This window comes from Saccostrea cucullata, unplaced genomic scaffold (assembly GCF_032062105.1).
Source record: "Saccostrea cucullata isolate Sc308-1 unplaced genomic scaffold, CSIRO_AGI_Scuc_v1 ctg1348, whole genome shotgun sequence".
Classification (NCBI taxonomy): Eukaryota; Metazoa; Mollusca; class Bivalvia; order Ostreida; family Ostreidae; genus Saccostrea; species Saccostrea cuccullata.
Genome location: NW_026940008.1, coordinates 33,925 through 40,337, shown reverse-complemented (window position 1 = coordinate 40,337; position 6,413 = coordinate 33,925).

Genomic DNA, 6,413 nt, shown 5'->3' with positions numbered 1-6,413 from the left:
CAGACATATAATTGAATATCCTTTTTTTCTGTAAAAATTTAAAACATCTAGTCGTTTTGATGGTGTTGCAAGGCCCTGACAGTTCACTGTAACAACTTTTATATTATCTGACATTAAATCTGATACAAAATAAAAGAATAGTACTTAGACAAAGAAGCGGATGACGATTGAAGTATATAGTTTTTGGAGAAATAAGCAACAAAACAAAAGAAAAGTGGATAATCTTCACACACATACCATGTCACACACTTTCGCATTCTCTCGCTTCAATCAATCCCGATCACAAAGTTTACTGCTTCCCGATCCCGATCTTAAAAGTTCTTGGAAGTTTTTCGTGCTCCAGCTGTTTATGCATAAATCGTGCTATTTGTGTTTAAGTTTGTCAGACACACTGTCCAGGATGTCAAATCGGTGTCTGTCTCCATCGTAATCCAACGCAAATACTTTGCCATTAAAGTACCAGGCACTTTCAATACGCTCGTCCTCGTTCAAGTCTTTTATAAGTTTGGCGTTCATAGGAGTTACGTGATCGTGCATCACAAAGCGCTTCTTCAACTCCGCATTTGAGCGATTCTTTATGACCATCACTTTCGTCTCGGTATTCCTGAATTTGGCGATGACTGGCCGTGGTCCGACATTACCACCCGATCCTGGGACTCTGTGTATGGCCAGTATATCTGTTGGTTGTAGATCAACGTTAACTGTCTCCTTCAAGATTGCACAGAGATCTGCACGCAGATTTTCGTTTTTTTGCTCATTCCATTTGGTGAACTTAATATTGTCCTTTTGCGAATACTGCTGATTGCTGTTTGCTAAAGTAACCGCTGTTTCAGTCAAATATTGATAGCGTTTCAAATGTTCTTTTAGGGCCCTGAGTTCTTTTGCTTGCTCGTGAAACTTTTCTTTCAGTGTTTCAAACTCTAAATTAAACCCCTCTGAGATATCTTTAGTCTGATCTTGAAACTCCTTTGTTTTTCTGTCTATCTTTTCCCCGAATTCTTTCTTTACCTGCTCCGTCACGCTCTGTTTAACTTCAGGTATGAGTGACTCTTTGACTTCAGCGAGGATTTCATTTTTTAGTTCACCCTTTAATTCCGTAACGATTGAAGCAACCATTCCTTTTACATCATCTTTACTGACCATTATTCGCCTTATATCCGATATGCCTTCTTGTATAAGACTGAGCTCACCCAATGCACTATTGACACCACTTGTTGACTCGTAATCAGAACTGCTACTTCTTTGTTTTTTTGCGGCATTTTTTCCTGACACCACCGTATTTTTAATTGAAGCAGGAATTGACTGGAGGTTCAATTGCACCAACTTTCTGTCTGGAGTATTCTTGTCCCCCTTAGCCTTTTTATCGATTCCCCCACTCTCTGATTTTTTACCATCTTTCTGCGTTGTAATTGTTGACATTGTTGACATTGTGAGTAGCTACTCACGGTACATAAGGTGTTGGAAAAATCACTGTTTCTTCACAACAAAAGTTTACAAATTTCAATTAAAGTTACTTGTACTTGTTATAAAACCAGCTGGACAGTTTTGAACTATTTTAAAGGTCTCACACGATAAAAAGGACAAAATAAAGAGAAAAACAGCGGAGCTGGAAAAAAACACTTACGCTCGGCTCATCACGTGACCGGAACCTCGGTTTGAAAATAAATTATCGAGGCTAGCATCCTTGACAAGTACGACGTCACCAGGTTTTACATTTGGTTTCTTGTCGTGCCACTTCCTGCGTTGTTGAAGTTCATTCAAGTAGGTATCCTTCCACTTTCTCCAAAAGAGATCTGATAGTACTTGAACGTGTTTCCAGTCTGCTTTATAGACATCCTTGAGTGAGAGTTGCTCTGAGAATGTAAGGGAATCTTCACCTTGTTTCTGAGTGAGGAGAATGTTTGGGCTCAATATTAAAGGTGTCTCTGGGTCAGATGAAATAGTTGAGATCGGTCCGGAATTCATCACAGCAGAAACTTCCGCCATCAGTGTGGACAGAATTTCATGGGTTAAAGTCTTGGCTTTCTGTTGAACTAGTATTCCATCTAAAAATCTCCGAGTAACGCCTATCATTCTTTCCCACACTCCTCCCATGTGGGAGGAGTGGGGTGCATTAAATATCCAGACTGATCCTGAGTTGTTTAAATGAGACTTTAGTTGAATATCTTCCACATTGATTGAGTCAATACCAATCTGATCCGTCGCACCCACAAAGTTTGTCCCTCGATCCGATCTGTAGATTTTGATTGGCCCCCTAACTGCCGTCACTCGCCTCAAAGCATTTATGAAACTAGAGCTGCTCATTTCTTCGATTAGCTCAATGTGCACTGCACGAGTCGTTAAACAGGTGAAAATGACTGCCCAACGCTTACTTTGAGCAGCTCCACCCCGTGTTTTAATTTCCGGGTTGTGATGTCCCATGGCCCAAAGGTATCCACGCCGACAGCTGTGAAAAATTCAGTGGTGTTCCTCCATTCCATATGTAATGCAGTTGGATGCTGAAGGCTTCTGCACTTGGTACACTCCTCAGATTGTTTACAGTCTCTCATCAGATGTGTTGTAGATGCACAGCATTTATAACAAATTTAAATTTATAACAAATGCCCTTTCTTTTCAGAAAGTCTCTTCTTTTCTTAATGTCCCATTGTGAGAATTCTCGGCACTGGCTCAGTGAGTGTTGTTTCATGTGCACTGGACATATCTTGTCTGGACTGTTACTTTCATTGGCCTTCACATCTGTCTTTCTAGCGATGACAGGTTTCTGGTTTCCAGTCGAGTATGAAAAGGCATTTGATTTAGATGCGTGAGTTTCAAATGTTTGAAAGAATGCTGGATCATTGCGAATTTTGCTCATTTCCTTCACAAAGTCTAACACAAATGAGAATGGTGGATATGGAACATTATGTTGTTTCTTGTAGTTGGCTGCTCTCATGGTCCATTTGTCCTGAAGGTTATATGGCAGTTTGTTGATAATTGGAGATACGCCAGATGATGTGTTGAAACGCGGGTATGTTAAGGCAACACATGGACCAAAATTTGGCGAATTCAGACTTTTTTTATAATTATGTAACACTAATAGATCGGAAAAGTCAAGCATAAAACTTTTGTTATAATCATGCATTCTATAGACTTCAATGGACTTGTACTACAAGAAGCACTGCACCACGACGTCACCACGTGACGTCTATAATTAGAAAATATGCGTTAATGAAAAAGTGAAAAGTTCAACACTACCCCGGGGATAATTAATTTCAATTTGTAATAATAATTATGTAAAAACATCTCTGTACCATGAAAAGTGCTGCTAGAATCCTACTGTCCTATCACAGAAATAATTATTCAACACTTTCTGACGAAACCTTCCCAAAATTTTTACATTTTGTTCAGAACATCGAAAAAAATGCATTAATTCCCGTAAACCATACGATTCTAGCAGCACTTTCCAAAAACAATAGAAAAAGAACTTTAGATAGAAACAAAAATTAAGTTTCAAAGTGTGCGACCTAGTGTTGAACTTTTGCATCTTATTTGTTACGAACGACAGAGGAAAGGCTGATCGGAAAGTAAACACCCTCCCTGCTTTAATTTTACGAAGAAATTGTTGAAGTATATTACCATACCTTATTCATAAGCTTTATTACCACATGAATCACACATGATATTCATTCTAAATGCTTTAAAACTCCGATTTCTTGTGTTTGTTTACATGGATTCTCGTTACGTTTCACTTTCAATCTGCAACTGCATGATCAACAGTTATGACGTCATGGGTTTGGTATTTAACCCCTGTGATAACTACAGAGACCCAGAAACGACAAAATTCTGTTTGTATCATGCCTCTGCATATTTTGATTAATATTTACGACCTCAAATCAATCTTACATATCGATTATAAGAAAATGTTATCTCTAAACTTCACGTCATATAGCTTACTATGACGTCATATCATATGGGCAAGTAGAATATTTGGTTGTAACCTTAACCTACCTGCGAATAAGCGAGTAGCATTGAGTATCGTGGATTTCCCATCAATGCTTCTATCTCGATCATGATATCCACCAACTCGTACAACTTCTTTTGTCTTTATTTCCAAGCCTCCGAAAGGAGTTGAGCTTGTTTTTGATAGAAGCCTCGACGATCTCGGGGGCACCAAATCTTTCATCTAGACGCTCCCAGATTTTTTCTACTCCCCATCTAGGGTCAGAACCTAATGAAGTTCTTATAGTTTTGGCGTGCCTTGAAGAATCCGGTCCAAGCCAACGAATCAACAGGTCCAATTCTTCAGAAAGATTAACTTTCAGATCATGCATGCTTTCTTTGAAATTCACTTTCCAAGAAGAGTAGTGTTCTGGCTTTTCATCAAAAACTGTGAGTCTTGTCATCAAAAGGTCTTTCTTTAGGAGGAAAGATGTAAGCTCAGATGCCACACTGTTATTGTTGTTCGGTGTATGACGACGAAATGGGTCTCGGTCACAGGGGTCAGATGTGATGTAAAGTGAGTTAGAGAGTCCATAATGTAAAGGATGAACTGAAGGATTGTGAAAATGTTCAGCAACAAATCGTTCAGTACGACTCTTTTCTGTTGGTAATAGCACAGGAGGAGGGGGAGAGTTGTCTCGATCTTCTCCAATTGACGAAGCCCTTGCTTCTGCTTCTAATTCAATAGCCTCCTTTTTTAAACTGATAACATTTAGTTCTGCCTTCAACTTCTCCTCTTCCGTTTTATGTCTAATTTCTGCCAATTGCTTTTGAATTCCAGCTTCCTCTTCAGCCAACTTTACCTTTGCCTTTATCTTTTCTAATTTAATTTGAACCTTTGTTTCCCGTGATGCAGAAGAGTCAGCAGTGGTGTTCGCAATAGATTTCGCATCTGCATTTCTGATTATTTTGATCTGCGTCAAAGCAGATTTGAACATCCTTCCGCAGTTTGATAAAGTTTTTTCAAGTAAACACAACTCATTGTCACTCTCATCAGTTCTTGTCCCTTTGAGAAATTCAATGTAATCCGAACACATTGAGACGTAGTGGTCGCAATGCTTGTGAAGGTCAGACTCCATAATATCGACTGTGCTGCCGTCCGCTTCACAAAGGCTTTCCAAAATCTTCTGAACATCATCCCATGCCTTCTCTGTCTTGTTTCTGTAAAAAGCGTTCCTATCATTATATTGTCCTGATCCCTTTTCTGTTAATTTCCTTGTCCGTTCCTCCTTGTCCTCTTCTGTACCCATCTCTGATCTCGCTGTGTTCTGCTATAATGGAATCTAACTGTACTGCCTATTGCCCTCGTCCAAGAAAAAATGCAAGTGTAGCAGTAAGTTTAACCGTTTATTGCTCCAAATGGTGAAATTGGAAATGGTTAGATCTGAAACATTACAATGAATCAAATAAGAACAGAGAACACAATAGTTGACATTTCATCCAAAAAGTAAATAAATGTAACATGACAAATGACTAGGACTATTTTTCTATTTCATGACATGTGTATAGGTTTGAACTTGTATATAATTAATTGACATGTATCTGATTTACTTGATCAATCTATGTTTTACAGCATGCCCTTAAATTTATGCATAATCTATGTACTTAACACAATCAATGTTTTACAACATGCCCTAAAATTTCCCGCACTATTTCAATGCTATAAATGCCTACATTTCACATGAAATAATAATACTAGACTAGGAGAAAATTACTGAAATACATGAGACATAATTATGTGACTGTGTAATCCAAAAAAAAAAGCCATATTTTGAGACATAAAACCTATAAAATCTATACAAGAGGCCCACGGGCCTTATAGGTCACCTGAGTATTATGCAACAACTTTCCAGTTATTGAATTTGATTCATGTTTTAAGCCAGATGCTATATGGCATTCACAATTTTGAAAGAGGCACCATTGATCATCATAACAATACATTTAGCAGTTGCTTAGCTTGGTTACTGAATACCCATACGCAGGGTAGGGGAACAATATTGCATTTCAACTAATCAGTAATATTCAGCAATAATCAGTAGTGCCCCTAACACTGTGACATAAACCCCTGACCCTAGGTCCACACATTGCACAAATTTTTTAAAGGCACCCTTAAAATTGCCAATCCAAAAAAAAATAAATGTTTTATAAATATAAAGGAGCAGATTTCAAACAATTAATTCATTTTCAGTATATAAGTAGAGCCCCCCCCCCCCCCCACCCCTGACCCTGGGGCCTTGAATTCACAATTCTGCAAGATTAGGGCCCTTGCTGATCATAACTATAAAAGTAGTTCATCTGCTTCATACCCAGAGACAGAGAAGAATATTTTCAAAGATTTAATGTATTTTCACTATATAATCAATAGAGCCTCGCCCTAACACCAGAGCCCCTGACCCTGGGGCCATAAAATTCATAATTTTAGAAGAGGCATTCTT